We start from the raw sequence: 22,598 nt of genomic DNA on the forward strand, positions 1-22,598 counted from the left end.
CAGGATTCGGGTGCAGTGCCTAAAGCACAAGCATGCACCAATGCAAAGTCAATGGTGCGTAAAAGTTATCGAGTTATAGTTTTAAGAGTCTTCCGACTGGACTAGAAGGACAAAACTTTAGACTTAGACACTAGAGGTGTAAACCACTCCAGGAGCACTGGCGTTCAAGAGTTACCTCACCCACAGGAAACGGGTGCACAGGTGCAAAGATGTGTCGGGTTTCGTCACGAAGATCTAGGGTGCCTGGAGATGAAGATGCTGCAGGCGTTCTTAAGAGAAGTGTCCGGTGTGATCCAAGGGTGGATCGAAGTTGTAGAGTACCTGAAAGCAGAGGAGACAGAGTCTGGGTCACTAGCCAGTGACCAGGAAGGAGCCAGGAAGGAACCAGGCAATGTTGGGCGCAATCAGGTCAATGTTGTGAAGCTTGTCTCCGCTGCCACGTAGACTCTGGGGCACGGAGGATGTCCAGAAGTAGATCACGAGCTGTCCCACAAAGGTTCTCACTGTCGGCGGTGTCGGCTTCCGGATCAGAGTCAACAAGCCTTGGCAAAGGCAACCCATGCAGGATTCAAAGATCGCTTCTTGATCAAACCAGGAAGGTCAGATCGGGTGCTCCTTTTCAGGGGAGCGAGGGCCAGTCTGGAGCAACCAGACTAGCAGAGCAAATTCAAAGGTTCGTCGGTTCTGGGGCCACTAGCCAACGGGCAAGCGACCGGACCAACTCGTCAAGCAGGAAAATGCAAAAGGGGCCCACACAGCACTCGTCAAGTGTGGAGGGGTGAGCTTCGGTGCAAAAGCTGCTTGGGGCTGGAGCTTCTCAAACTTCAATGCATAGCTTCGAGGAAACCTCGAATGCTGCATGGTCAGCGCTTCGTAGTTTTTCCAAGATGGCCAGCACCACGCTTCAGGTCACCTCCACGGGTCTCAGCTCTGCAGGGACTGTGGATAGGGCTGTTAGAAGGCAGGCACGCTGGGTCTTGTTGATCTCTGTTGCTCGAGTTTTGGCAGGAACTGCAACAAAGCAAACGTCAAGGTGCTGGATGGTGCCTGTTTGCACACGGTGGTCACTCCTTGACCACAAGGGAGATTCTTCAGTCTTCCATGTTGAGTGGGATGTCGAAGGGTCCAGAGTTTTGTTTCATAAGTTTCAGTCAGGATAATCTGATGTGCATCTGCACAGCTCCTACTTTTAAGTCAAATCAAGGGGCTGGATTACCTGCTAGGTCCCTCCTATGGGTGGGACCTGGGAAGGGGGTGGTTACACCCCTTTCCCTTTGTCCAGCTTCGCGCCATGACTGGGGCAGGAGTGCCCCAGAACCGGTTTGACTGGAATCTGCCCAGGGACACCTTGTGCGCCCCAGGCAGTGTCTAGTTTCTTTCAACCCTCCCTGCTACAATCCACTATCTCCTGTCTGGGGTGGTGTGACACGTCCCTGTGACAGGAAACCCTTTGTCCAGGCGTCCTCTGCCAAGTTTCGGTCAGCAGCAGGAGTTATGTTATGTTATGTTATATGTTATGTTATTAATGGGTCTTGTATAGCGCCAGACATGTGACTGTGGCAGCAGAATCCATTTTGTGATGCTGGGGCTCTGGTTAGGATTAACCGCGTTTTCAGTAAAGTAACATGTTTTCTCCTTCTAGAAGGGGGAATGCTATCCCCATCACCAGGACTGGCGAGGGGATAGTATTCCAAAGTGTATGACACCAAACACGACATGTTTTGATAAAGCCAAACCAGAGATGCAATAACCGCGAGGATTATAATGCACTTAAGACTATATGGTATGGCATTATCACTGGAACAGCAGTAAGGAAATGGTTCCGAACACTGCAGACAGGCTCAGCTCATGCTAGAGCACCATCTCACATAAAACCAAGCACTCTGCCTCCAGGACTGTAAAGGCCTGCCATAGGAGTGACTGATAGGTATATATGTGTCCAGATACACTATGTGTGGGAGGGTATGCTCAGACGTGAGTCCCTTGCTCATTGCACCATCAGGATTCAAGCAAGCCGGGCTGAAGAAGGCTGTGATGCCAGAAACCGGTCCCTGGAAGCTTGTTTCCTTACCAGTATAAGAATTGGCTTGGTAGTTTGGTTTGCCCTGTTCCCATCATGCACTGGGACAGGAACAGACTAATTTGCATATAGCCAGGTTCTGAGCTGGGATGGTGCATTGAGCTAAAAAACGGTGATGGATTAAAACCATGATCTCTTGACTTGGTAAGAGTATTCTGCATCATTCAGAAACTCTGTCCATCACCACCCCCCTTTTCCAAAATCGGTTTATCCACACTATGTGTGGGAGGGTATGCTCAGACGTGAGTCCCTTGCTCATTGCACCATCAGGATTCAAGCAAGCCGGGCTGAAGAAGGCTTTGATGCCAGAAACCGGTCCCCGGAAGCTTGTTTCCTTACCAGTATAAGAATTGGCTTGGTAGTTTGGTTTGCCCTGTTCCCATCATGCACTGGGACAGGAACAGACTAATTTGCATATAGCCAGGTTCTGAGCTGGGATGGTGCATTGAGCTAAAAAACGGTGATGGATTAAAACCATGATCTCTTGACTTGGTAAGAGTATTCTGCATCATTCAGAAACTCTGTCCATCACCACCCCCCTTTTCCAAAATCGGTTTATCCACACTATGTGTGGGAGGGTATGCTCAGACGTGAGTCCCTTGCTCATTGCACCATCAGGATTCAAGCAAGCCGGGCTGAAGAAGGCTTTGATGCCAGAAACCGGTCCCCGGAAGCTTGTTTCCTTACCAGTATAAGAATTGGCTTGGTAGTTTGGTTTGCCCTGTTCCCATCATGCACTGGGACAGGAACAGACTAATTTGCATATAGCCAGGTTCTGAGCTGGGATGGTGCATTGAGCTAAAAAACGGTGATGGATTAAAACCATGATCTCTTGACTTGGTAAGAGTATTCTGCATCATTCAGAAACTCTGTCCATCACCACCCCCCTTTTCCAAAATCGGTTTATCCACACTATGTGTGGGAGGGTATGCTCAGACGTGAGTCCCTTGCTCATTGCACCATCAGGATTCAAGCAAGCCGGGCTGAAGAAGGCTGTGATGCCAGAAACCGGTCCCCGGAAGCTTGTTTCCTTACCAGTATAAGAATTGGCTTGGTAGTTTGGTTTGCCCTGTTCCCATCATGCACTGGGACAGGAACAGACTAATTTGCATATAGCCAGGTTCTGAGCTGGGATGGTGCATTGAGCTAAAAAACGGTGATGGAGTAAAACCATGATCTCTTGACTTGGTAAGAGTATTCTGCATCATTCAGAAACTCTGTCCATCACCACCCCCCTTTTCCAAAATCCAGATATAGGTTTAGACATACGTATACTATATCTAAGCAAGGGGTGAGTACACCACCTTGCCCCAGCTGTGTGAACAGCCAGTTGTGTCAATTTAAGTACCAGCCAGGGGTGGCAAAAGATATGCTGCAGCCCCTGGTAGGCCTTGGATGCATCTATGCCCTGGGCACCTATTGTGCACTGGATAGGGGCTGACAAGGTGTCCAGTACCAAATTGGTTATGTACCTATGGTACATGGAATCCATATAAAGAGAGACCAGATAGCCTGGGGCCCAGATTAGCAGGATCCCAGGCCAACTAAGTCAAAAACCAGCTAAACACAAGGCAAACAATCTGGGGTAACCATAGTCAGGTATCCACCTTCCTACATAGCCCCCCCAAACGAAAGGAGATAAGGCTATCCTTGACCGGGTAAGCCTATATTGCCTAAGTGGCCATATAAGGAAGTACCTGCACTAGCATGGTTACCCCCTGTCTCATGGTCCACTAAGCAATCCCTCACCCTAGGGGTATCAGAGGGTCTCCACCATAGGGAATCACTACCTTGGGTGTGTTTTGGCAAAGTAAAAGGCTGGTGTTGAGATGGAGTACTGAAGTGAGGCTCCACTAATGTAGGGCTCAGCTTCCTCCAATCATCTTCAACCATGTGTGCCTTTCTTTCCTTGACTGAGTTGCACTGTGCTCTTAGGGTCAACCTCTGGCTGCCTACAGCTGGAGGCTGGGTCCCTTCTGTTGGCTTACTGGAGGGACAGGTCAGGTTTGGGGCCTTGGGGTCCCAGGTTTGGCTGGGCCCAACAGTGTCCATTTGGGGGAGGTCCCTAACTAGTTGTAAGGGGGATCCCTCAGGAACTTTAAACATTTTCACCTGGCTAGGGCTGCTAGCTTTGGTGCCCCTAATCTGCTGATGAGGGTGTTTTATTTGACAGGGGGCCCTTTGGGGCTCACTGACCTCCTTGACCTCTGCAGCCCTGGGCTGACTGAGGCAGGGTAGAGAGGGGCAGGTTACCTGCTCCAGACTGGGTCCCGCCTTGGAAGGATTCACTGACATCAGGGGCTCTGCCAGGCTAGGCCTGACTACCTCTGGGGCAGTTTCTTCACAAGGGGTAAGATCAGTTCCCTGAGGAGGCTGATCCTTTCCTAATGTCTGGTGGGAGGGAGGTTTCTCTTCCTCCTCAATGCTCTCTGTTTGTGTGGAGTGATCCATAGTTTCAGGCTTCACAACACATGAATCAGTTTGTGTTTGGGCTGTGGCCATCACAGCCCCACCAACCTTTTCAGGAAGGGACTCAGTTTGGGTATGGGCTGTTAACATAACAGCCCTGATAACCTTTTCAGGAAGGGATTCTGCTGAAGATGGGTCTGAGTCTTGCACAGCCCTACCAACCTTTTCAGGAAGGACATCTTGGATTGGGGCTGTGGCCATCTCAGCCCCACTAACCTTTCCATGGAGATTTACCATTTTAGAATGGGTTTCTTGTTCAACCTCAGCCCAGGCTGAGATTTCCACATCATTCCCAAGTAGACAATCTACAGGCAAGTTTGCTGACACTGCCACTCTCTTTGGGCCAGTGACACCTCCCCAGCTGAGATTTACTACTGCCATGGGATGATTTTTCTGAACTCCATCAATGTTAGTCACCTGAGATGTGGTACCAGGTAAAAGTTGCCTTGAGGGGACTAGATTCTCAGTCACCATAGTGATACTAGCCCCTGTGTCTCTGTAGGCCTCAACTTTTTGACCATTGATGATGGGCACCTGTCTATACTTGCTCAAAGTGTTTGGGCAATCAGTGAAGTTGGCAAACCCCATGCCACTTTCAAAGACAAGAGTATCTGGATTAGGGGACCTGGGTAGGCCAGAATCCACCTGAGCTCCAAAAGTAAACCCACCCAAATTCTTGGGGGTGCTCCCACCACCTGGGAGTTTACTGCTGACAGTAACAGGAGGTGTTGGAGCTTTACTTGGAGGTATGTTTTCCTTATTGTTATTCCTGGGACAACTGCTATCAGTTTTCCAGTGGCCAGGCTGTTAACAGACATGGCAATAAGGTTTCCTATGGTCAGAGGAAGTGTTTTGGGACCCACCCCCACCCTTGGAGTTTTGGGGCCCTGTGGGAGACTTGTCTTTAGATTTATCCCCGCCCTTCTCTTGAGCCTTGGAAGTATCCTTCTTTTGGTCATTACCCTGATTCTTAGGCCTATTCCTGGTTCTGACCCATTTGCCTGCCCTCTTACCCAATTCTTGCGGAGAGGTCAGATCTGAGTCCACCAGGTGCTGGTGTAAAAGCTGGTTCTGACAATTACTTAGGATCTGCTCCCTCATAATCAAATTATACAATCCTGTATAGTCATGTACTTTGCTGCCATGTAGCCAACCTTCCAGAGCCTTAGTAGCACAATCTACAAAATCAGTCCAGTCCTGAGTCTGAGCTTTTTGGGTGTCTCTGAACAACAACCTCTATTGTTCAGTGGTTAAGCCAATCCCATCAATAAGAGCACTCTTTAGGACTGTATAGTTTTTAGCATCCTCAGCTCTAACAGTGAGGAGCTTATCTCTCCCTTTCTCAGAAAAGGAGAGCAACAAGAATGCTGCCCACTGATCTTGGGGGACCTGCTGTACCATGCAGGCCCTCTCCAGAGCAGTTATCCATTTGTGGATATCATCCCCATCTCTGTAGGGGGGCACAATCTTACTCAGGTTTCTATGGTCATAGGACCTGTCTTTATCCTTTGGGATATTGCTGCCACCAGTGGGAGTCTCCCCACTCAACTTCTGTTCTCTTGCAAAAGCAAGTCTAGCTCGGGCCAGGGCTAATTCTTCCCTCTCTATTTGGAGATTAACAGCTCTCATCCTGGCCTTATGCTCTTTCTTCTGAGGAGAAGTCATTCCCCTCTTAGATTCTCTTGAGGCACTTGAAATGTGAGAATCCCTGGAAGGGGTCCTCTCTCTCCTATTGCATGGGAGAATTCTGCTATTGGGTCTGGGGAAGTGTCCTTCTCCATTCCCATGTAGGGCCAAGTTGGCTTGGCTAAGCCTTACAACTGGCACCTGGGTATCCCTATATTTCTGATCTGACTCTTCCTCTTCTGATTCAGGGTCCACCTCCTCATCTTCTACTTCTGGGGCGGTGTTCTCAGTATCTAGGGGATTCACTCCTTCTCCTGACCCTGAGGGAACTATTCTAGCTTTCTCAAGGTCATCCTTTTCCAGGATGGCTATCAGGATGGGAATGGTAGGGTTGTGACACTTTCTCAGCTTCATTGCAGTACACAAGGCACACAAGTCTCTGTGCCTGAATTTGTCATAGCTGGAGGTTGCCTGTGGAGGGTAAACCTTCACAAGTAGAGAGCCTGTAGCTTCACCTGTGCCAGACATGACTCTAGTGAGGTGTAAGTGATGCTTACCTACACTAAGTGTTTTCCTACTGTACCTTGCTAGTGAGTTGTAGTCAGGGTGTGCTAAGCCCTTCTACCTACAACTACTAAGTTCAGTAGAACTTAAATATGCTAAGCTTTTATTTATATGTACCTATGGTACTTAATGTGATCTTTCAATTTGATATAAGATTGCAAAGGTAAAACAACAGCAAAGCTCGTATCCAACCGCTGCTCACCAATGTGAGAAGTTGGCCTGATGTATGATGTGTCCAATTCTGGGGGCCCCTTATATCAGTCCACACAATCCCTTATGGCGGTGGTTGTAAGTCAACCTTATAGACAAGCTATCCTAGGGGTAGCATGGACTAAGCAGCCTAAAGGCTTTAACTTCGGAGGGCGAGTGAAGCCAGCTGTTTTACCAAATGCAATCCTGTAATATCAAATGAAAGGACACAACACAAGTTATATATTATCAACATATATGTATTTATTCTTAGAATAATCCCCACTATTCTTTATGAGCAATGAACCACAAGCGTTTAAATAAAAGCACAGTATAACATATACAAGTTGCACACTTATGGATGAGGCCGGTGGCCACTCAAACCATATATCAAAAAAGTGGTATAGCAATCACTAATCAATCAGGGGTAGGGCCTAGGGTCTTGGGAATCGCTTGGACTATGATGGACTAACAGCAGTTAGAACGGGAGTAGCCCGCAGGATTCGGGTGCAGTGCCTAAAGCACAAGCATGCACCAATGCAAAGTCAATGGTGCGTAAAAGTTATCGAGTTATAGTTTTAAGAGTCTTCCGACTGGACTAGAAGGACAAAACTTTAGACTTAGACACTAGAGGTGTAAACCACTCCAGGAGCACTGGCGTTCAAGAGTTACCTCACCCACAGGAAACGGGTGCACAGGTGCAAAGATGTGTCGGGTTTCGTCACGAAGATCTAGGGTGCCTGGAGATGAAGATGCTGCAGGCGTTCTTAAGAGAAGTGTCCGGTGCGATCCAAGGGTGGATCGAAGTTGTAGAGTACCTGAAAGCAGAGGAGACAGATTCTGAGTCACTAGCCAGTGACCAGGAAGGAGCCAGGAAGGAACCAGGCAATGTTGGGCGCAATCAGGTCAATGTTGTGAAGCTTGTCTCCGCTGCCACGTAGACTCTGGGGCACGGAGGATGTCCAGAAGTAGATCACGAGCTGTCCCACAAAGGTTCTCACTGTCGGCGGTGTCGGCTTCCGGATCAGAGTCAACAAGCCTTGGCAAAGGCAACCCATGCAGGATTCAAAGATCGCTTCTTGATCAAACCAGGAAGGTCAGATCGGGTGCTCCTTTTCAGGGGAGCGAGGGCCAGTCTGGAGCAACCAGACTAGCAGAGCAAATTCAAAGGTTCGTCGGTTCTGGGGCCACTAGCCAACGGGCAAGCGACCGGACCAACTCGTCAAGCAGGAAAATGCAAAAGGGGCCCACACAGCACTCGTCAAGTGTGGAGGGGTGAGCTTCGGTGCAAAAGCTGCTTGGGGCTGGAGCTTCTCAAACTTCAATGCATAGCTTCGAGGAAACCTCGAATGCTGCATGGTCAGCGCTTCGTAGTTTTTCCAAGATGGCCAGCACCACGCTTCAGGTCGCCTCCACGGGTCTCAGCTCTGCAGGGACTGTGGATAGGGCTGTTAGAAGACAGGCACGCTGGGTCTTGTTGATCTCTGTTGCTCGAGTTTTGGCAGGAACTGCAACAAAGCAAACGTCAAGGTGCTGGATGGTGCCTGTTTGCACACGGTGGTCACTCCTTGACCACAAGGGAGATTCTTCAGTCTTCCATGTTGAGTGGGATGTCGAAGGGTCCAGAGTTTTGTTTCATAAGTTTCAGTCAGGATAATCTGATGTGCATCTGCACAGCTCCTACTTTTAAGTCAAATCAAGGGGCTGGATTACCTGCTAGGTCCCTCCTATGGGTGGGACCTGGGAAGGGGGTGGTTACACCCCTTTCCCTTTGTCCAGCTTCGCGCCATGACTGGGGCAGGAGTGCCCCAGAACCGGTTTGACTGGAATCTGCCCAGGGACACCTTGTGCGCCCCAGGCAGTGTCTAGTTTCTTTCAACCCTCCCTGCTACAATCCACTATCTCCTGTCTGGGGTGGTGTGACACGTCCCTGTGACAGGAAACCCTTTGTCCAGGCGTCCTCTGCCAAGTTTCGGTCAGCAGCAGGAGTTATGTTATGTTATGTTATATGTTATGTTATTAATGGGTCTTGTATAGCGCCAGACATGTGACTGTGGCAGCAGAATCCATTTTGTGATGCTGGGGCTCTGGTTAGGATTAACCGCGTTTTCAGTAAAGTAACATGTTTTCTCCTTCTAGAAGGGGGAATGCTATCCCCATCACCAGGACTGGCGAGGGGATAGTATTCCAAAGTGTATGACACCAAACACGACATGTTTTGATAAAGCCAAACCAGAGATGCAATAACCGCGAGGATTATAATGCACTTAAGACTATATGGTATGGCATTATCACTGGAACAGCAGTAAGGAAATGGTTCCGAACACTGCAGACAGGCTCAGCTCATGCTAGAGCACCATCTCACATAAAACCAAGCACTCTGCCTCCAGGACTGTAAAGGCCTGCCATAGGAGTGACTGATAGGTATATATGTGTCCAGATACACTATGTGTGGGAGGGTATGCTCAGACGTGAGTCCCTTGCTCATTGCACCATCAGGATTCAAGCAAGCCGGGCTGAAGAAGGCTGTGATGCCAGAAACCGGTCCCCGGAAGCTTGTTTCCTTACCAGTATAAGAATTGGCTTGGTAGTTTGGTTTGCCCTGTTCCCATCATGCACTGGGACAGGAACAGACTAATTTGCATATAGCCAGGTTCTGAGCTGGGATGGTGCATTGAGCTAAAAAACGGTGATGGATTAAAACCATGATCTCTTGACTTGGTAAGAGTATTCTGCATCATTCAGAAACTCTGTCCATCACCACCCCCCTTTTCCAAAATCGGTTTATCCACACTATGTGTGGGAGGGTATGCTCAGACGTGAGTCCCTTGCTCATTGCACCATCAGGATTCAAGCAAGCCGGGCTGAAGAAGGCTGTGATGCCAGAAACCGGTCCCCGGAAGCTTGTTTCCTTACCAGTATAAGAATTGGCTTGGTAGTTTGGTTTGCCCTGTTCCCATCATGCACTGGGACAGGAACAGACTAATTTGCATATAGCCAGGTTCTGAGCTGGGATGGTGCATTGAGCTAAAAAACGGTGATGGATTAAAACCATGATCTCTTGACTTGGTAAGAGTATTCTGCATCATTCAGAAACTCTGTCCATCACCACCCCCCTTTTCCAAAATCCAGATATAGGTTTAGACATACGTATACTATATCTAAGCAAGGGGTGAGTACACCACCTTGCCCCAGCTGTGTGAACAGCCAGTTGTGTCGATTTAAGTACCAGCCAGGGGTGGCAAAAGATATGCTGCAGCCCCTGGTAGGCCTTGGATGCATCTATGCCCTGGGCACCTATTGTGCACTGGATAGGGGCTGACAAGGTGTCCAGTACCAAATTGGTTATGTACCTATGGTACATGGAGTCCATATAAAGAGAGAGCAGATAGCCTGGGGCCCAGATTAGCAGGATCCCAGGCCAACTAAGTCGAAAACCAGTTAAACACAAGGCAACAAATCTGGGGTAACCATAGTCAGGTATCCACCTTCCTACATAGCCCCCCCAATTGAAAGGAGATAAGGCTATCCTTGACCGGGTAAGCCTATATTGCCTAAGTGGCCATATAAGGAAGTACCTGCACTAGCATGGTTACCCCCTGTCTCATGGTCCACTAAGCAATCCCTCACCCTGTGGGTATCAGAGGGTCTCCACCATAGGGAATCACTACCTTGGGTGTGTTTTGGCAAAGTAAAAGGCTGGTGTTGAGATGGAGTACTGAAGTGAGGCTCCACTAATGTAGGGCTCAGCTTCCTCCAATCATCTTCAACCATGTGTGCCTTTCTTTCCTTGACTGAGTTGCACTGTGCTCTTAGGGTCAACCTCTGGCTGCCTACAGCTGGAGGCTGGGTCCCTTCTGTTGGCTTACTGGAGGGACAGGTCAGGTTTGGGGCCTTGGGGTCCCAGGTTTGGCTGGGCCCAACAGTGTCCATTTGGGGGAGGTCCCTAACTAGTTGTAAGGGGGATCCCTCAGGAACTTTAAACATTTTCACCTGGCTAGGGCTGCTAGCTTTGGTGCCCCTAATCTGCTGATGAGGGTGTTTTATTTGACAGGGGGCCCTTTGGGGCTCACTGACCTCCTTGACCTCTGCAGCCCTGGGCTGACTGAGGCAGGGTAGAGAGGGGCAGGTTACCTGCTCCAGACTGGGTCCCGCCTTGGAAGGATTCACTGACATCAGGGGCTCTGCCAGGCTAGGCCTGACTACCTCTGGGGCAGTTTCTTCACAAGGGGTAAGATCAGTTCCCTGAGGAGGCGGATCCTTTCCTAATGTCTGGTGGGAGGGAGGTTTCTCTTCCTCCTCAATGCTCTCTGTTTGTGTGGAGTGATCCATAGTTACAGGCTTCACAACACATGAATCAGTTTGAGTTTGGGCTGTGGCCATCACAGCCCCACCAACCTTTTCAGGAAGGGACTCAGTTTGGGTATGGGCTGTTACCATAACAGCCCTGATAACCTTTTCAGGAAGGGATTCTGCTGAAGATGGGGCTGAGTCTTGCACAGCCCTACCAACCTTTTCAGGAAGAACATCTTGGATTGGGGCTGTGGCCATCACAGCCCCACTAACCTTTCCATGGAGATTTACCATTTTAGAATGGGTTTCTTGTTCAACCTTAGCCCAGGCTGAGATTTCCAAATCATTCCCAAGTAGACAATCTACAGGCAAGTTTGCTGACACTGCCACTCTCTTTGGGCCAGTGACACCTCCCCAGCTGAGATTTACTACTGCCATGGGATGATTTTTCTGAACTCCATCAATGTTAGTCACCGGATATGTGCCACCAGGTAAAAGTTGCCTTGAGGGGACTAGATTCTCAGTCACCATAGTGATACTAGCCCCTGTGTCTCTGTAGGCCTCAACTTTTTGACCATTGATGATGGGCTCCTGTCTATACTTGCTCAAAGTGTTTGGGCAATCAGTGAAGTTGGCAAACCCCATGCCACTTTCATAGACAAGAGTATCTGGATTAGGGGACCTGGTTAGGCCAGAATCCACCTGAGCTCCAAAAGTAAACCCACGCAAATTCTTGGGGGTGCTCCCACCACCTGGGGGATTACTGCTGACAGTAACAGGAGGTGTTGGAGCTTTACTTGGAGGTATGTTTTCCTTATTGTTATTCCTGGGACAACTGCTATCAGTTTTCCAGTGGCCAGGCTGTTTACAGACATGGCAATAAGGTTTCTTATGGTCAGAGGAAGTGTTTTGGGACCCACCCCCACCCTTGGAGTTTTGGGGCCCTGTGGGAGACTTGTCTTTAGATTTATCCCCGCCCTTCTCTTGAGCCTTGGAAGTATCCTTCTTTTGGTTATTACCCTGATTCTTAAGCCTAATCCTGGTTCTGACCCATTTGCCTGCCCTCTTACCCAATTCTTGTGGAGAGGTCAGATCTGAGTCCACCAGGTGCTGGTGTAAAAGCTGGTTCTGACAATTACTTAGGATCTGCTCCCTCATAATCAAATTATACAATCCTGTATAGTCATGTACTTTGCTGCCATGTAGCCAACCTTCCAGACCCTTAGTAGCACAATCTACAAAATCAGTCCAGTCCTGAGTCTGAGCTTTTTGGGTGTCTCTGAACAACAACCTTTATTGTTCAGTGTAGGAGAGTAGGGTCTGCTATCCTATGGTCACCCCAAATTGTTGCTTTTTGCTTCACTGGTTTATGACTTAATGTGGCTTTGGGCCTGCTAATCAGACCCACAGCCTGCTGTCCTCTCTCTAAATTGTTACCCATGTACTTTAGGTGCATAACGAAATTGGAACTGGTTCACCTTATTGGCCCCTGGAACAGTGTACCCAGGTACCCAGGGCATAGGTGCTTCCAAGGCCTACCAGGGGCTGCAGCATGTATTGTGCCACCCCTGGCCTGGCCTCCATATTTGACACAACTGGCTGATCACTCAGCTGGGGTAAGTCGGTGTAACCACCCCTTACTTAGGTGTAGTATGCCTATACCTAACCTAAAATGGACACATATGTTCCTATCAGTCACTCCTATGGAAGGCCTCATCAATCCTGGAGGCAGAGTGCTTGGAAATATGTGAGATGGTGCTCTGGCATGAGCTGAGCCTGTCTGCAGCTTTCGGAACCATGTCCTTTAGCTGTTTCATGATATTGCCATACCATATACTCTTAAGTGCATTATGAACCTCGCGGTTAATGCTATCTTGGGTTTGGCTTTATCAAAACATGTCGAGTAAGGTGTCATACGAATTGGAATACTACCCCCTCGCCAGTTCTGGCGACGGGGGTAGCATTCCACCCTTCTAGAGGGGCACGACATGACCTAGCCTGAACCCCGGTTAAAGTTAAACAGAGCCTTAGCATCCCAAAATGGATGCTGCCACCACAGACACAAGTCTGACCTCCTGCTGCTGGGAGTCCTTCCAGCGAGGGCAGCTTGGACAAAGGGTTTCCTGCCTGGGGAGGTGCTAGCACCACTCCAGACAGGATTTTGTGTATTGGGTAGGACAGGGCTGAATAGAATCAGACATGCCTGGGGCACACAAGGTGTCCCTGTGCATAGGCCAGTTCAAACCGGTGCTGGGGCTTTCCAGCCCCAGTCCTGGCACGAAACTGGACAAAGGAAAGGGGGTGTAACCACCCCCCTTCCTGGTTCCACCCAGAGGAGGGACCTAGTAGGTGATCCGGCCCCCCAGATTCGAATAAGAGTGGGAGCTGTGTCCTGAGACTTCAGATCATCCTGAATCAACTTGAAATACAGAAGAAGACTGGACTTCGACATTCTGCTGCACAGAAGACGGAAGAGAATCTCCCTTGTGGCCAAGGAGTGACCACCCTGTGAACACAGGCACCAACCAGCAACTCGATGTCTGCTTTGCCGCCGCCTCCCGCCTGAGCCCGAGCCCAGAGCCTGACAAGACCCAGACTCCCAGACTTCTCACCGCCCGATTCACAGTCCCTGCAAAGAAGGGACCCGTGGAGGCACCGAGAGATGTGGGACCGGACATCTTGGAAGACCCCCGAAACGCTGACTGCGCAGCATCAGAGGCACCCTCGACGCTGTGCTTTGGGGTTTGAGAAGCCCCAACCTCGAGCAGCCCTTGCACCGAGGATCAGCCCCTGACAAGACCCAGATTCTCAGACTTCTCACCGCCCGATCCACAGTCCCTGCAAAGAAGGGACCCGTGGAGGCACCGAGAGACGTGGGACCAGACATCTTGGAAGACCCCCGAAACGCTGACTGCGCAGCATCAGAGGCACCCTTGAGGCTGTGCTTTGGGGTTTGAGAAGCCCCAACCTCGAGCAGCCCTTGCACTGAAGATCAGCCCCCCAGCATCTCCACGATCTGCGTGGGGCCCTTTTGCATTGTGCCACTCGACGCGCCTAACCGTCCACTTGCCACGCGGCTAGTGGCCATCTTGGTGATGAAACCTTCAACGTTCACTGCGGGTCTGGTTGCTCCATACTTGCCCTTGCTCCTGTAAAAAGGAGTACCTGCTCTGACCTTGCTGGTCCGAGTAACAAGCCTTTTTCGATTCCTGCGTGGCTTGCATTAGCCAAGGCCTGTTTGCTTCTATCAAGTCGCCGACACCGCCAACAGCGAGAAGCCTGCGTGCGACAGCTCGTGACCGACTCCTGGACGTCTTTGACCCCTCGTGTCCACGTGGCTGCAGAGAGAAGCTACACCTCGACGCCTGTTTGCACCCAACATCGCCTGGTTCCACTCTGGTTCCACGGTAGTCACTGGCCAGTGACTTTGAACATTGTCCCCTCTGCTTTCAGGTCTTCACCTCTTCAGATCCACCCTTGGATCCACCGGAACTCTTCACATCGAGCCGCCTGCAGCATCTTCAGCTCCAAGCACCATCGACCTGCGTGACGAAACCCGACACTACTTCGACCCTACGCACCCGCTTCCTGTGGGTGAGGTAACTCAGCTCCGCCGGTGTTCCCACACTAGTACACACCTCTAGTGTCTGTGTCTCAAGTTTCAGCTTTCTAGGTCACTCGGAAGGTTCCTTTCTAACTAACTTTGTACTTTTTACGCACCATAGACTTTGCATTGGTGAGTGCGTGCACTTTAAACACTGCACCCGAGTCCCGCGGGCCTTTCCCGACTTCTTCACTGTTAGTCCCGAACAGCTCCAGCGATTCCCCAGGCCCTAGGCCTCTTCACTTTCCCCATAGTGGTTCTTATACCACTATTTTAGTATATGGTTTAGGTGGCCCCTAGGGCTCATCCATATTGTGCAACTTTTGTGTATTTTAACTGTGTTTTGTTTTAACGCATTTGCTTCTGTGCTCATAAAGAGTATCAGGGATATTTGTAGTAATAAATCTATATATATTTTCAATATATATCTGTGTGGTGTCCTTTCATTTGGTATTCAAGGGATTGTGTATGGTAAAACAGCTTGCTTCACATGCCTTTACAGAGTTTAGCCTAAGACTGCTTAGTCCATGCTACCCCTAGGATAGCTTGTCTTTAAGGTTGACTTTACAACCTGCACCATAAGGGTTGCTTGGCATGATACAAGGTGATCACTAGAACTAGTGAGCATCATATATCAGGCCAACTTCTCACATTGGTGAGCAGCGGATTGGGATTTGAGCTTGCTGTTGTTTTACCATTACAATCTTTGAAAATATCATTTGAAAGATCATACAGGTACCTGATAGGTACACTAAAACAAGACTAGATATACTTAAGTTCTACTGAACTTAGTTGTTGTAGAGGATAGGGAGTAGCACACCCTGACTACAACTACTAGATAGGTTTTGTAGGAAAACACCAGTGTAGGTAGATTGCAACACATCCACCACACTAGAGCAATGTCTGGAGCAGAGGGATCCAATGGAACCACCTCCGTTGAGAGTGACCCTCCAAGGGCACCATCCAAATTTGCTACCTTTCCATTTAAGGAACTGAGGCAACTGTGTTCCATGAGAGGAATCAAAACAGGTCCTTCTCCTACAGCAGGACACCTCAGAGAGCTTTTAGACCAGTCTGAAGCTCTAAGGGACTCCAAACCAGGCCCCTCAGGGACTGGAGATGGAGGATCCCCCACTGAAGATGATAACCCTGATGCCCCTGCCCTGTCGTCCAGATAGATGAGGAAAACCAGACCACTGGGAATACTCAGCCTGAGGAAGAAGAAGAGGAAGAGGTAGAAGAAAGTGATTCTGATGATGGAGATAGCCAGGTGTTAGTCAGCAGGCTTAACCAGGCTAACTTAAGCTTATTTGGGACTGAGGGTGGGTCCAACCCATTCAGACCCCCAAATGGACTTAACCAGGAGCATAGGAGGAGGAGGAATCACTCAGGTGAATCCAATACTTCCCATGTTTCTAGAGGTTCTCATGGCAACTCCAGAAGGGAGTTGACTAGCCCTCAGAGAAGGGAACATGAGGCCAAAATGAGAGAGGCTGAACTTAGGATCCAGAGACAAGAATTAGAAGTTGCCCTGGCCAAAGAGAAACTTGCTAGAGCAAGGCAGCCTAGAGAGAGTGGGTTAGAACCCACTGGTGGCAGCACTATCCCTAAGGATAAAGACAGGTCCTATGACAATAGAAACCTGAGTAAGATTGTGCCCCCCTACAAAGCTGGGGATGATATCCACAAGTGGATGACTGCACTTGAGAGAGCTTGCAAAGTACAGCAGGTTCCTCAGGAGCAGTGGGCAGCAATCTTGTGGCTCTCCTTTGAAGGTAGAGGCCGAGACAGACTCCTCACAGTTAGTGATGGGGAGTCTTGAAACTACCTGGTCCTGAAGAGTGCTCTGATTGATGGGTTAGGCTTAACCACTGAACAGTACGGGTTGATGTTCAGAGATACCCAGAAGACACAGACTCAGGACTGGTCTGAATTTGTTGAATGTGCCACTAAGGCTCTGGAGGGCTGGTTGCTGGGAAGTAAGGTTACAGACTATGAAGGATTGTACAATTTGCTTATGAGAGAACAGATTTTAAATAACTGTCAGAACCAGCAGTTGCATCAACATTTGGTTGACTCAGATCTAACCTCTCCCCAAGAATTGGGAAAGAGGGCAGACAAATGGGTTAGAACCAGAGTTAAGCAAAAGAACCAGAACCAGAACCAGGGTGGTGACCAAAAGAAAGCAGACCAGAAGGGTGGGGAGCAGAAAGCTAAAGACCAGAAGTCTTCAACAGGGCCCCAAACTAATACTGAGGGTGGGTCCCAAACTTCCAAGAAGAAGAAGAAAGAAGGTCAAAGAAAACCCTGGTGTAGCTTTTGCAAAAACACCACTCACTGGACAAGTGATTGTAAAAAGGGTGGAGCCACCAACACTGCAGCCCCTAAGGCACCTGCACCCACTAGTACAGCTGGCAGTGTTGGACCACAGACTAAGGGGGTAGTGGGTATCACCTTGGGAACTGATGGAGATTCTGACCTAGTCAGAGTCCCCACACAGGCTGTTCTGATCTGTGATGGGGAGATTGATTTCTCCCCTACTGTCAGTCCCAATAATTTGGGCAAGTACAGGCAGACACCTTTAATTAATGAAAAAGTGGCTCAAGCATACAGGGACACATGTGCCAGTGTCACTATGGTGACGCCTAGCTTTGTGGACCCTGGACAGTACATATCAGGTGATAATTACCTGGTGACCAATGCCAGCAATGTCACTACTACACATAGTGTGGCAATTGTTAACTTTTCCTGGGGAGGGGTAACTGGCCTAAAAAGAGTTGTGGTTAGTGCTGATCTCCCAGTAGAATGTTTGTTGGGCAATGACCTGGAGAGCTCTCTATGATCAGAAGTTGAGTACAGGACTCATGCAGAGATGTTAGGGATATCATCACATGTCCTTGCTGTGACCAGGTCACAGGCCAAGAAGTGCCTCTCTGAACCTCAGGTCTTGGATCCTGGAACAATGGACCAAGTACCTTCCAAGACAAGGAACAGGAGGGCAAAGGCTGTGCCTTCCCAAATGCCTACAAGTGAGGATCAGCCTTCACAGGAAGATGATTCTGAGACCCCTGAAGGAACTGTCCCTATAGAGCTTGAACCTGATCAGGTTGAGTTTCTGGGGACAGGGGGACCTTCTAGGGCAGATTTGGGGCAGGCTCAGTTATCCTGTCCTTCTCTTGAACCCCTCAGACAGCAGGCTGCTACTGAGGCTGCTGGGAATGCTCAAGGTACCCATAAGGTTTATTGGGATGATGGGCTCCTTTATTCAGAGGGTAGAGACCCCAAGCCTGGTACAACCAGGAGGTTGGTCATACCTCTGCAATTTAGGGGCTTCCTTCTTACCTTGGCACACGATATTCCCTTAGCAGGACACCTGGGCCAGAACAAAACATGGGACAGACTTGTCTGTCACTTTCACTGGCCTCACATGTCAGAAGATACAAAGGAGTTGTGTCGCTCCTATGTAACCTGCCAAGCAAGTGGCAAAGCAGGTGGTACCACAAAGGCCCCCCTAATACCACTACCTGTGGTGGGGGTGCCCTTTGAAAGAGTGGGGATTGACATTGTTGGTCCAATGGATCCCCCTACAGCATCTGGGCACAGATTCATACTGGTGGTGGTGGACCATGCCACCAGGTACCCAGAGGCAATTCCACTTAGGACCACAACAGCTCCTGTTGTGGCCAGGGCCTTACTTGGAGTTTTCTCCAGAGTGGGAGGTAGTATCTGATAGAGGTGCAAACTTCATGTCAGGTTACTTGACAGCTATGTGGAAGGAGTGTGGTGTCAACTATAAGTTCACCACTCCCTATCATCCACAATGCAATGGGCTTGTTGAGAGATTCAACAAGACCCTAAAGGGCATGATCAAAGGATTACCTGAGAAGCTCAGGCGAAGATGGGATATCCTTCTGCCCTGCCTTCTGTTTCCTTACAGAGAGGTCCCACAAAAAGGAGTTGGCTTCAGCCCCTTTGAATTGTTGTTTGGACATCCTGTAAGAGGACCCCTATGTCTGGTGAGGGAAGGATGGGAGTTACCTCTCAAAAAGCCCAAGCAAGACATAGTGGACTATGTACTTGGTCTCCGCTCCAGGATGGCTGAGTATATGGAGAAGGCCTCCAAAAACCTTGAGGCTAGCCAGGCCTTACAGAAAGCCTGGCATGACCAAAAGGCTGTCCTGACTGAGTACCAGCCTGGACAGAAGGTATGGGTGTTGGAGCCAGTGGCCCCAGCAGCACTCCAAGACAGATGGTCTGGACCCCATACAATCATGGAGAAAAAGGGAGAGGTTACCTACTTGGTGGACCTAGGAACTCCCAGGAGCCCCCACAGGGTGCTCCATGTTAACAGGCTGAAAGCATATGTTGACAGGGCAGACATGGGCTTGCTCATGGCTACATATGAGGGGCAGGAGGAAGAGAGTGACCCTCTCCCAGACCTGCTGACTCAGAACCCTGAGGATGGCTCAGTTGATGGTGTGGCCTTAGATGGCAGCCTCACTGAACATCAGCAACATGACTGTAGACAGGTTTTGCAGTCATTTCGACATATGTTCTCCCTGACACCCAGTCAGACTAACTGGTGTACCCATGTGGTGGACACTGGTGATAGTCTTCCTGTAAAGAACAAAATTTACAGGCAGCCTGACCATGTCAGAGACTGTATCAAGGCTGAGGTACAAAAGATGCTGGAATTAGGTGTCATTGAGCCTTCAGAGAGCCCCTGGGCTAGCCCAGTGGTTCTGGTCCCCAAACCTCACACCAAAGATGGGAAGAGAGAGATGAGGTTCTGTGTGGACTACAGAGGACTCAATGCTGTCACCAGGACAGATGCACACCCAATTCCAAGGGCAGATGAGCTCATAGACAAATTGGCTTCTGCCAAGTTTTTGAGCACATTTGACTTGACAGCTGGCTACTGGCAAATCAGGTTAGCTGAGGAGTCTAAAGCCAAGACAGCATTTTCTACCCCCAGTGGGCATTACCAGTTTGTGGTGATGCCCTTTGGTTTAAAAAATGCACCTGCCACCTTCCAAAGGTTGGTGAATCAAGTCCTTACTGGGTTGGATGACTTTTGTGCAGCATATCTGGATGATATTGCTGTCTTTAGCTACACCTGGGAGGATCACCTGGTCCACCTGAAGGAAGTGCTAGAGGCTCTGCAAAAGGCAGGCCTCACTATCAAGGCAACCAAGTGCCAGATAGGGCAGAGTAAGGTTGTGTACTTGGGCCACCTTGTGGGTGGAGGCCAAGTTCAACCACTGGAGAGTAAGATTCAGACCATAAAGGACTGGACTCCTCCAACTACTCAGGTCAGAGCTTTCTTGGGCCTGACTGGGTACTACAGGAAGTTTGTTAAGAACTATGGGTCCATTGTGACTCCTCTTAATGATCTGACATCCAAGAAGATGCCCAAAAAGGTTCAGTGGACAGAATACTGTCAAAAGGCATTTGATGACCTGAAGAAGGCCATGTGCTCTGCACCTATCCTGAAGAGTCCTGACTACTCCAGAGAGTTTATTGTCCAAACAGATGCTTCTGAGTTGGGAGTGGGAGCTGTGCTTTCACAACTTAATGTAGATGGTCAAGACCAGCCCATTGCTTTCATTAGCAGAAGGCTGACCCCCAGAGAGAAACGTTGGTCAGCCATTGAGAGGGAGGCCTTTGCTGTGGTGTGGGCCCTGAAGAAGTTGAGACCATACTTGTTTGGCACTCACTTCAAGATTCAGACCGACCATAAGCCCCTCTTATGGCTTAATCAGATGAAGGGTGAAAACCCCAAACTGCTCAGGTGGTCCATTTCCCTATAGGGGATGGACTTTACAGTGGAGCACCGCCCGGGGACTGACCATGGTAATGCAGATGGTCTCTCCAGGTACTTCCACTTAGAACATGAAGACACAACTGGTCAAGGTTAGTCTAATGTCCCTGCGTTTGGGGGGGGGGTTGTGTAGGAGAGTAGGGTCTGCTATCCTATGGTCACCCCAAATTTTTGCTTTTTGCTTCACTGGTTTATGACTTAATGTGGCTGTGGGCCTGCTAATCAGACCCACAGCCTGCTGTTCTCTCTCTAAATTGTTACCCATGTACTTTAGGTGCATAACGAAATTGGAACTGGTTCACCTTATTGGCCCCTGTAACAGTGTACCCAGGTACCCAGGGCATAGGTGCTTCCAAGGCCTACCAGGGGCTGCAGCATGTATTGTGCCACCCCTGGCCTGGCCTCCATATTTGACACAACTGGCTGATCACTCAGCTGGGGTAAGTCGGTGTAACCACCCCTTACTTAGGTGTAGTATGCCTATACCTAAGCTAAAATGGACACATATGTTCCTATCAGTCACTCCTATGGAAGGCCTCATCAATCCTGGAGGCAGAGTGCGTGGAAATATGTGAGATGGTGCTCTGGCATGAGCTGAGCCTGTCTGCAGCTTTCGGAACCATGTCCTTTAGCTGTTTCATGATATTGCCATACCATATACTCTTAAGTGCATTATGAACCTCGCGGTTAAATGCTATCTTGGGTTTGGCTTTATCAAAACATGTCGAGTAAGGTGTCATACGAATTGGAATACTACCCCCTCGCCAGTTCTGGCGACAGGGGTAGCATTCCACCCTTCTAGAGGGGCACGACATGTACCTAGCCTGAACCCCGGTTAAAGTAAAACAGAGCCTTAGCATCCCAAAATGGATGCTGCCACCACAGACACAAGTCTGACCTCCTGCTGCTGGGAGTCCTTCCAGCGAGGGCAGCTTGGACAAAGGGTTTCCTGCCTGGGGAGGTGCTAGCACCACTCCAGACAGGATTTTGTGTATTGGGTAGGACAGGGCTGAATAGAATCAGACATGCCTGGGGCACACAAGGTGTCCCTGTGCATAGGCCAGTTCAAACCGGTGCTGGGGCTTTCCAGCCCCAGTCCTGGCGTGAAACTGGACAAAGGAAAGGGGGTGTAACCACCCCCCTTCCTGGTTCCACCCAGAGGAGGGACCTAGTAGGTGATCCGGCCCCCCACATTCGAATAAGAGTGGGAGCTGTGTCCTGAGACTTCAGATCATCCTGAATCAACTTGAAATACAGAAGAAGACTGGACTTCGACATTCTGCTGCACAGAAGACGGAAGAGAATCTCCCTTGTGGCCAAGGAGTGACCACCCTGTGAACACAGGCACCAACCAGCAACTCGACGTCTGCTTTGCCGCCGCCTCCCGCCGGAGCCCGAGCCCAGAGCCTGACAAGACCCAGATTCTCAGACTTCTCACCGCCCGATCCACAGTCCCTGCAAAGAAGGGACCCGTGGAGGCACCGAGAGACGTGGGACCAGACATCTTGGAAGACCCCCGAAACGCTGACTGCGCAGCATCAGAGGCACCCTTGAGGCTGTGCTTTGGGGTTTGAGAAGCCCCAACCTCGAGCAGCCCTTGCACTGAAGATCAGCCCCCCAGCATCTCCACGATCTGCGTGGGGCCCTTTTGCATTGTGCCACTCGACGCGCCTAACCGTCCACTTGCCACGTGGCTAGTGGCCATCTTGGCGATGAAACCTTCAACTTTCACTGCGGGTCTGGTTGCTCCAGACTTGCCATTGCTCCTGTAAAAAGGAGTACCTGCTCTGACCTTGCTGGTCTGAGTAACAAGCCTTTTTTGATTCCTGCGCGGCTTGCATTAGCCAAGGCCTGTTTGCTTCTGTCAAGTCGCCGACACCGCCAACAGTGAGAAGCCTGCGTGGGACAGCTCGTGACCGACTCCTGGACGTCTTCGACCCCTCGTGTCCACG

The sequence above is a fragment of the Lissotriton helveticus genome, chromosome 3_1, assembly GCF_964261635.1.
Source record: "Lissotriton helveticus chromosome 3_1, aLisHel1.1, whole genome shotgun sequence".
NCBI classification, from domain to species: domain Eukaryota; kingdom Metazoa; phylum Chordata; class Amphibia; order Caudata; family Salamandridae; genus Lissotriton; species Lissotriton helveticus.